Below are 10,459 nucleotides of genomic sequence, written 5' to 3' on the forward strand. Positions count from 1 at the left end.
TATCCCGTCAGGCCTGGGATTAAAGACTGTAACCCACCCGAATGGTATGAATGTTGTGCTTTTAATGATGTACTGTCTTATGTGTTAATTGTTTGTTTCCCTCCCTTTTTGAGTTGTAAGCCGCCCTGAGTCCCCCCAGGGAAAAGGGCGGCATATAAATAAATTACTCAATACTCAATATTCAGAAAAAAATGGTTTTTTTTAAATAAGTACATAGATGCCTGGTTTTGAATTGGGATCAATTTACCTGGAATCTTTTTATAGGTTGTGAATTTTCACAATCCACGGTTTATCTGTCATTGGAAGCGGTAGCACTTATGAAATATTTGGACAGTAGATTGTGAAATGTTCCTTAATGGAAAAGCTAGCATCGGTGCTTTATTTCTTTAGATTCTTTTATGAACATGAACACAGCTATAATATTATGATGTCTTGGAGCCATATTAATGTTGGATCAACTCCCGTATCTCTGAATATCAGGACTGGCAAGAGGCCAGTGGCAAGCAATTAAATTTCATGAAAATGGGGACCGTTGTGGTAGTATTGGTGATACAATCCCAGACCTGTTTTTCTTCCCATGCATGTCAGCAATCTCCTTTAAATCTTGCATGGGTAAGCAGCCTGTAGAAGATAAATTGATGCCCTGGGTCCTTTTCTGCTGTGTGATTGTCCATGCTATAGGCTAAGGAGGAGGTCAGACTAGGGCACACCACTTCCTCTGCACACTGCTCTCTGCCAGCTTCAGACTGCGCATCCCCTCATCATCTGGTTACTGATCTGCTGCTGCTCTGATCTGCTGAGAACAGGTAAATGTACAGGTAGTCCTCGACTTATGACCACAATGGAGCCCAAAATTTCTGTTGCTAAGTAAAAGGGCCTTAAGGGAAGGTCCAGCACATTTGTTAAGGGCCTTGGGAACACAGAGTGGAGTGGAGCCCCTTAAATGGCTCATGTGATGTGTTGTCACGGGGTGGGAGATTATTTTATTATATCACATTAATTTACAAATTTATTATTATATTATATTAATTTATTATATGATTCTCTCTTTTATTAGTTTTATTGTTTTTATATGAAACTTTTATATTCTTGTAAGCAGCCTTGAGTCACCATGTGAGAATAGGCAGCAATGTAAATTTCCCAAAATAATAAATAAATAAAACAAGTTAATTTTGCCTCATTTTACAACCTGTCTTGCCACAGTTGTTAAATTGGATTTGGATTTGGATTTTATTCAATTTGTAGGCCGCCCTATTCCCCGAAAGGACTCAGGGCAGCTGAACAAAGCCAAGGGAGGGGAAATTACAAAAAGTGAGACAAAGACAAACAAACAATACAAACAGTTTAAAAGCACAACAGACACAGCAAATTCGAGTAGCGGGGAACTCAACCCCAGGCTTGCTGGGACAGCCAGGTCTTCACGGCCGTCCGGAAGGCCTGAAGGGTGGAGAGGGTCCGAATCTCCACGGGGAGCTCGTTCCAAAGGAATCACTGTGGTTATTAAATTAGTAACATGGTTCTTAAGGGAGTCTGGTTTCCCCATTGACTTTGCGTGCCAGAAGATCGCAGAAGCTGATCTCATGACCACTCCCCACCCCAAGGCACTGCCACCGTCATAAATATGAGTCGGTTGCCAAGCAGCTGAAGTTTGATCGTGTGACCATGGGGATGCTGCAGTGGTCGTAAGTGTGAAAAATGGATGCAAGTCACTCTCTTCAGTGCTGCTGTAACTTCAAACAGTCACTCAACGAACTGCTGTAAATCGAGGGCTACCTGTATCACATATCCCACAGGTGGAGAATTGAGAAGCATTCCAAAGGCTGCAGAAAGATGCTGATCCAGAATTGAAAATATGGAATGCTTATGATACTGCTGATACTGCCAGATCATAACAATAAAAAAACCCAGGCCGGAGAAATAGAAAGGCTTGCAGCTAAAATCTGAAGAGAGATCCCTAAGTGGGAAATGTGATGGGGATGTTCAGCCTGCAGCCTCTGCATCTTGACAGGGCCCATCTCTGTAAACCGCTTAAAAAGGCTTGTAAAGCACTGTAAAGTGGTATATAAGTCTAAGTGCTATTACTATTACTATTACATTCTCAGATAGAAACGATCACAAATTATGAATCACCCTTTCTGCCTGAGTTTCATTACTTGCCATTGTCAGAATGGCAAGTTTGAAATAATGAATTGGACTTAATATAAAAAGGGTCCCCAACCCCCTGTCTGTGTACCAGCACCCAATCTATGTACCAGTACTGGGCATGTCCACCCAAACAAACAAAACCTAATCTGCAGGATGCAGACACACACAAAACCATGCCCCCTCTAGTCCATGGAAAAACCTCTCTGTATGGTATCAGTCAGTGGGTGAAAATCAAATTTTTTTACTACCGGTTCTGTGGGCATGGCTTGGTGGGTGTGGTGTGGCTTGGTGGGCTTGGGAATGCATATTTTGCAGCATCCTTCCCCACTCCAGGGAAGGATACTGCAAAATCTCCATTCCCTCCCCACTCTGGGGCCAGCCAGAGGTGGCATGTGCCAGTTCTCTGAACTACTCAAAATTTCCGCTATCGGTTCTCCAGAACCTGTCAGAACCCGCTGGATTTCATCCCTGGTACCAGTCCATAGTGCCCAAAATGTTGGGGTCATGACTCTTCTCTGGAGACTGAAACTTTCTGCTCTCTTCTCAAGTGACCTATGAAAACTGGAACCTCTCCCAGTGTAGGGTTAAGCAGAAGATAAACACGGGGCTTCAAAATAGAGTGAACACACCAGGGATGCACACCTTTTCCTGGGCTGAGGGGCCACCCTCGACTTTGGGCTGGTGAGCCAGGAACTGCAGTTGAAAAAGCAGAAGGTGGGGCTAGAATAGAACCTAATTTTGATTTCATTTAATTAAAATTAAATATAGGTAATATGATTACTCCATTGCAAAGGTCTTTGGCTAAAAGCAAATTAAGTATAACTAACAGTGTAAATAATGTATGACTCTCCAGTGTTGAACTGAATAATTTTCTACCACCTTATTAAATATTACATTTTGATCCCAGCAGTGAGAGGTCTCTAGGAACTGCATCCAAACTTTGGGATGCTTCATTCAGCTCCCTCAAGCCAACTGTTACCTGAATCAAGGCATGAGAAACTCCAGTCTAAATGGCTGCTTTCCATGAATCTCAAGTTGGAACCTTAAACAAGTCTCTAGCTCTCAGTCTATCTGGTGGAGATATGGCGAACTTAAAAGGCCAAATAACACAAGTAGCAGAGAGAATGAAATATACAAGTGGCAGAAGAAACTGACAGAGCTCGTGATAGGAATATTTGCAAGCCATGTGTATTAGAGCTGTGGTTAGAAGACAGTATTGCAGGCTAACTCACTGCTCATTGCCAGAAGTTTGATTCTGACCTGGCTCAAAATTGACTCAGGCTTCCATCCTTCCAAGGTGGGTAAAATGAGGACCCCAGATTGTTGAGGGCAATATGCGGACTCTGTAAAGCACTTAGAGAGGGTTGTAAAAGCACTATGAAGCAGTATATAAGTCTTAAGTGCTATTGCTTTCATCTGCTGCTAAAGTCTGCTATGAGGAATAGCTTTAGATATATTAGATAAAAAAATGAATGCACCATGCAAGCGAGACGAAGAGAGTGGAAGAGAGAAGGGAGACAAGAGGAAGAAGAGAGGGGTTAGGAGAGAGAGTGGGGGGAAGAGGAGAAGAGAAAGAAGTGGAAAGGAGAGAAGGAGAGAGGAAGGGGAGGTAGAGAAGCGAAGGATGATAGAGGGAAGAAAGGAGATAGGGAGGAGGAGAGAGCGATAAAAGGCAAGATAGGGTATAAATATCGTGTATGGAAAGTAGAAGAGCAAATGATAGTCTTTGAGGGTTGATGGTAAGAGGAACTGATATAATATTGAATAATACAGTGTTGATAATGATGTAATGGTATACATGTGGTTATTTGTATGAAAATAAAAAAAAACATATAAAAAAGAAATGAATACAGTTTTGCCTACTTAAGAATTTGCAGGTACTAAAATAATTCTTTTGTGACTTTTCAGTTGATTGATGGATGATGCATTTTCGTTGGTAAAGACGTAACTATTGCCCTGAGTTTCTCACATCATGAGTACTGCACATCAAGAGCTCAATCAGCCCAGTGTTTGGAAACTGCAGACAAAGGTAGACCAGCCAAAGGCAGCACATAATTATTTGTAATTTAGCCAAGTGATGCTGAGCTATTCAAATTCTCCTCTTGACATGCTTCAAGGCATCGGGCTGCAAAGTAGCTTGTTGGTTAGGTTTTGGTGGCGTGTGCTGGTTGTTCTAGTTTGGTAAAATTTACAAACCAGGTATAACAAGGTTTGATAAAATTTAAAAATCGTGTCTAACACAAATTGATACCTTGGGGAACATTTCCCCCCCATACTATCTAATTAAATGTAATAGCAATTTGGGTAATATAGGATCACATTTTTCATCAGATCTCCTTCGAAATTTTTCATTATCTTGATAATTAACCAAATGTGTGCCATCCTTGGACTGTTTGCAGCTCCATGATGTGCTATAACACAGGACTATCTCTCCCTCCCTACAGCCCCCACCCCCAATTATTTGCCAGAAACATGAAGGAGCAAATTGCAATATTATATTCTTCTGTAATGTCTGAAATATCCTGTGTGTGTGTGTGTGCGCGCGCGCGCGTGCTATCAAACTAGGAGATATGTTTCTACAGGTAAATGGAAAGAGTTTCTCGCTTTAATCGTATTTGAATTTCATTTCATTTGATTAAAGTGGGGAAGTGGGAGGGGAAAATTAAACAAAAGAATTTGAAATGGAAGGGAAGGGATGGCTCGCTGCAAGGAAAGGGAAGACAGTAGCTGATACAATTTTCCTAAGCACAATGCTGCCAGACCTAATAGGGCAAGCTGCGGTTTGAATGGATGATATCTTCAGATTTCGTAATGCTAAAGGACTTATCAAGGTTCCCTCTTCTTTTTTTTTTTTTAAAGCAAGGCAGATAAGGGAATCTAAAGTTATGTCAAACAAATTACATTTTGGTTATTAGCGGCTAGTTTGTAAATATCAAAGACCCACTTCTTACAGTGCTTGGAGCTCCATTTGCATGCTGATGAAATGCGAGTGGTTGGCTGTGAACCCGTCGGGTTATCTCTAGTGGAACAGTGGGGAGCTGCAGGATCAGACGGTTGAGCATCTGACCCACTCCGGAGTCCAAGCTGCAGACCTCTTCTATTCACTTTCTTCACAACAATTAAAATATGCAAAGTGATAATTTTCCTTAAGTAGCCTTAAATGTGCGATCTATTTAAATGGGAGGGAAAATTGCCTGAAGCTTCTGGTGCGAGGGACAAAAAGAGAATAAATTATGCAAATAACAGGAAAAGGACTCTACCACTTGAACGCCTAATTTTCCTGTAATAAGCATACTGTTTCATTTAATTTTTTGCCTCTTATTAAAAGTGACAGTTCTTTTTGCACTGTCTGATGGTTATATCTGACACAAGCAAGGGGAAATGACTGCTAGACTAAATGCTAAAGCGGTTTGGTAGCATTTTTTTCCCGATGATGGTTACATTCACAAAGTAATTATGCGCTGAAGAGTCGAGAAATAAGGTTTAATTACACAGTAATCGCTTCTGATGGACACGGCAGAAGTGTGAACACCGCCAGACTGCAATCCATCAATGACAAACCCCTGGCCACTTTTAATTCCTCCTCATTTGCATCATAACCTCCGCACCAAGTTGCACAAATGCTGTTAAATGTTAATAGGAGCTGTCTCTCCACTCAAAATGAATGCTTAAGCTGTTTCATTTTTTTTCCCTCCTCCACCTCAGACCTTCCAACCAGCTCCTCTCTGAGAGCAGGCATTAAGCACAGAGCATGGTGCATGGTCACTGTTGTGCTAATTGGGAGCAACACTTAAAGTTTTATCTCTCGAGCGCTAATAATGCACAGTGCTGACAAACCAGTGAATAAGTAATGGACAGAAGTTGGGGGGTGGGCGGTGAAGGGAGAAGGCAAACGGCATGCGTGGAATGAAAAATGCAGTTGGGGCTGTTGTTCGGTGGCTCGCTATTTGATTAGGCCCTGTAGACATATTTAATCCAGATCCTTGGGGAATGCAAGACAAAATTACATCTTCATCTCATCAAACATTCAGCCATATTTAAGCATTAGCTGATCAAGCTTTTTATTGTCTTCCTCTTACAGCTCTGCCAAGCTCCACGTTCTTCATTCAAAAGGACTGACAAAAGACTCGGCCTAAACTCAGCACTTTGGGAGGCAAATGGGGGCGAGAGAGAGGAAGCCCTTTACTGTGTCATGTTATCTTGTGGGTTTTTTTTCTTCTTCCCCTGTTTAATTTGTTTAGCATTTCTGAATTCTTCTATTCTACACCCCCCCCTCCCACCCGTCCTCATCTTCCAACCCTCTGCTTCGTCATCACCCACACTTGAACCACCCAATGTCCTGAGACGGTTCTGTCTCATTAATTTTCAAATGCTTCTTTTCCTACGAAGCAGTCGGCATCTTTTTGTCCTGACTTAGAAAAAGCTTCACCTGCTGCTTATCCACCAGCGGGTTCCCCTGTCTGCTCCATGGCGCAGGCGAGATAATCTGTAAGCAGCCAGCAAAGTTTAACAGTAGAGTCCAATGTGACAAAAAAAAAGCCTCTCTCTCTTTTTCCCTGCATGAAGATTGAGAATTAACAACACCTTTCAGTGCATAATAGTTAAGCCTTTATCACTTCAGGAGCTGCTGATAAGGTTAAGAACACTAGACAAACTGTTCATTAGTGGGAAGACTTGCCTTTTATATTCAAGACTGCTGGGGACTGGAGTTCCTTTAGTGAGCAATACATCCCTAGCATTTGAAGAAAAGGGGAAAAAAACTAATCCAATGAATGTGGGAAACATGCATGGTCTAGCAACAGCGGGCGAATTCTTTCCGTGATCCACGTTACATGTGGCCACAAATTTTGTGTTCAGCAAGGCAATGAAAACTGCAACCTCTTATTGATGGTGTCTACTTGGGCTTCTCAACTTGTCAGCAACTGCTCTCCAGGTCAACTTGCTGACTCCAAGTGCTCTTACTCTGACACGGGGTGATTCTTCAGAGTGCGGGCTCCCTTCCCCACCGAGGGCTAAGATGAGGAAGGACACGTGTCTTCTGCTCACTGAGTACCAGAGGCAGATCAACCAGCACCCAGAGAACAAGTAGTGGTTGGTACCCTGGCAGACATTTCAAACTGAGTAAGAGAGACAGTTTGGTTCTAGTGATAAAGGCATCAGGCTAGAAACTGGGAGATTGTGAGTTCTAGTTCTGCCTTAGGAATGAAAGTTGAGTGGGTGACTAGGTCACTGGGTCTCTCTCTCAGCTCAACCCACAGATTGATGTTATGGGGAAAATAGGAGAAGAAAGGAGCATGAGAGATGTTTGCCGTCTTGAGTTATTTGTAAAAATAATAAAAGTGGGATAAAAATAAATAAATCAAAACACCTCCATAATTGTTTGCTTGTGATCCTTCACTTCTGGCTGAGTTGGGTTGACTGAGTTGAACAGAGCTTTGGGCCACTTCAAGCTTGTATCAAAGCCCACAGCATAAACTTGGTTGATCTCTCAAGTCCTCCTCTGGCATCCTTCTGGTTTGCTGAGAATGGGGCTGCTCTGCAGATATTTTCCTCATCATTGTTTCCCAATGAAGACATCCTTTCCCAGCCACTTTCACTGGCCCAGCCTTGTCAGTGCTGTCTTCTCCTATTGATGAGGATTGATGGTGGCTTCTTCACACGGCCAGCTTCTGTTCATGTATCCAGAGTTTCCATTTTCTTCAGGGTGGCCATATCTGGTCCTAACAAGATAAGTTTTGAATGCCTGCTTGATTCAGTAGATTATAAGTTGGTTTCTGTCTATAACAAGGTGTCAAAAAATGGGAGGTGCCTCTCCCTTGGTGCAGACAGACTCCAGAGGAGGTGGGAAAAATCTTTTAGATGTACAATGTTACAATAAACCCTCATTTCCAAAATTTCATTTTCTTTTCATTGTTCATTTGTGCTCATTTGGCTGTTTGGATTTTGGAAGGTGTATACATTATGATTACACTAAAGAGAAGTATAATGATAAAAAGATTAGGAATCCCTGGTCTATGGGAAACAGCCTTAGCCACAGTAATTTTAGTTGTCCTTTTGATGAGACACAGCCAGCAGAAGTACTACAGTGTACTTCAATAATTGACTTGAATAATTCATCAAAACTTGATGAATTTGGTATCCGATACATTTAGACGTGAAAATATTATCCGAGTACTTGGCCTTTGTTCAGTACTCAATGTGTGGCTATGGGAAGAGGGGAGTGGCTGTGGGGAATGGTCAGGAAGTAGGCCATGTTGGAAAGATCACAGACATAGGAAAAGGGACAGATAGAAAGTTTGAAACAAAGGGTTACATGTTAAGTTATGTGGTTATGTGGTTCATCCTTTTTAGTACCCGTCATGCCTTCCAAGACCAATTAATGCTGAGTATTGAGGTACCACTGTATTCCAAATGTAACAGTGACTGAGTTCATCACATCTGAATAAGAAGCCAATAATAATATCCAAGGTTCCTTCAATTTCTGCTTAATCTAAGCCAGTTGGTTGGTCTGTTAGACAGACCAGTGTTATAAAACCAATGGACATGGTTCCAGGTACCTTCTTATGAATGAAGTTAACTGTGTGCAAAGAATGTTAGAATAGACACCCCAAAGTCCATAATGAAGAAGAGTTGATGGCCAAGCAACTGGATTGCTATTAAGAAAGACAGCATATTATTTTCAAGAATTATTAGTCATTCCTACTCATCAAAGAAGTCCAGAGTACATTGCCAAACTTTCTTCCTCCTCCTCCTCCTCCTCCTCCTCCTCCTCCTCCTCCTCCTCCTCCTCCTCCTCCTCCTCTTCTTCTTCTTCTTCTTCTTCTTCTTTTTCTTCTTCTTCTTCTTCCTCTTACCCTTACCCTTCCTCTCCTTCTCCTACTCCTCCCCCCTTCCTCCTCCTCCTCTTCTTTGTAAAATTTATTCTGCTTCTGTGGGCAGATTCATATATGGCATCCCCATTCTTTATTGAAAGAGAACTTTGTAGTAAATGTATAGGAAAACTTTAAAACATGTACTCCCGATCTTGGCTTAATAAAGTTAAGGACTAAAGTCAGTAATGTAAGATAGCTAAAAGTTTACCAGTTTGGAGTAAATTGCTAACAATGTGATAACATGTCAGCAAGTGTGCTTTTTTTGAAAGGAAAGATAATTTCAGAGGACAAAAGTGGTAAAATTTGCAAAAGGTTCAAAAGCCATTTTTCGATATGTTCAAGATTAAATCACACTACCGCCCTTCCCACAAAAATGTCAGGACTTTTAAAAGCATTTGTTATGTTTGGTTTTTAAAGCCATGCTGATTATAGCAAGGTCAGTCACACAGGACATTTACAGCCCATTTTTCCCCCTTCCTTTTTGCTGCTTTCCCAAAATGACACTCCTCTGTTTCAGCAAGCAGTCAAAACAGGGCAAAGAACTATATTGGACTTGAAAATTACTGGAGCCTCTCCAATGCTTTTTCAAGTCAATCATGGAGCTAGGAAAGAACAAACTTTTTCAGGGCTGCTCGGAGAAAAGCAGAATGTGTTTATTTCATATATTTTTAGACTGCCCAATAACCATAATAAGCGAATTATACAATGAATCTGTTTGGGGTAGTGATTAAGGCACCAGAAACCAGAAGTCAGTGAATTTCTAGTCTCACATTAGGCATGAAGCCAGCTGGGTGACCTTGGGCCAGTCACTCTCTCTCAGCCCTAGGAAAAAGGCAAGAACAAAGCATTTCTGACATCTTGCCAAATGTTGCAACCTACCGGAATTTTTCAAGTCATCTCATGAAAATGAAATTAAGTCACCTTTCCTGCTTGTGTTTACTAAGGTATAAACCTTAGAAATTGATATATCCCCAATTTTGTCAAAAACATTTTTGGGAACCTGAATCATTAAAATCATTAAAATGTATGTTTTCATTGGGGCGTGTCAAGCCAAGTTGTCACTGCCCTAAGAATCATTGTCTTGACTGGTTATGTATAAACAGTTGTCAATATTTCTGTTTCAAAAGCTTCATTACAGATACATTCAGTTGCAGATTCTACAAGGGGTACTAGAACTTTCTGCTAATACAGTTCTTTCTGGCTAGGCAATCAAGAATCAAATATAGCCCCTAAAAGAAAACTAAATTGCTTACAAATAGAAAAAGATGCTTCAAAGTAGCCATGGATCTTAAAAGTTGTAGCTCTTTATTAGATTCTTAAATGACACCGTTAAGATGGATTGTGAAGCTGTAACATATTACAGCTTTTCTCTTTAGGAGGAAATTTTAGTTTGTCAAATCTTTGCCACTGTTTGGCATTTGTGTGTTTCTTTTTATTGTCGG

At 41.2% G+C, this 10,459-nt stretch overlaps 1 long non-coding RNA gene across 1 annotated transcript; it reads left to right on the forward strand.

The window, feature by feature from the left end:
• The first annotated feature begins 3,277 nt into the window (after positions 1-3,277).
• On the forward strand, positions 3,278-7,513 carry LOC148049364 (uncharacterized). The gene is made up of 2 exons (XR_015696079.1): positions 3,278-4,174; positions 6,227-7,513. It is a non-coding gene; the product is annotated as an uncharacterized LOC148049364 (long non-coding RNA).
• The last annotated feature ends 2,946 nt before the right edge of the window (positions 7,514-10,459 follow it).

This window comes from Thamnophis sirtalis, unplaced genomic scaffold, assembly GCF_051295495.1.
Source record: "Thamnophis sirtalis isolate CommonGarterSnake01/CBP01778 unplaced genomic scaffold, rThaSir2_p1.2 scaffold_1, whole genome shotgun sequence".
NCBI lineage: Eukaryota > Metazoa > Chordata > Lepidosauria > Squamata > Natricidae > Thamnophis > Thamnophis sirtalis.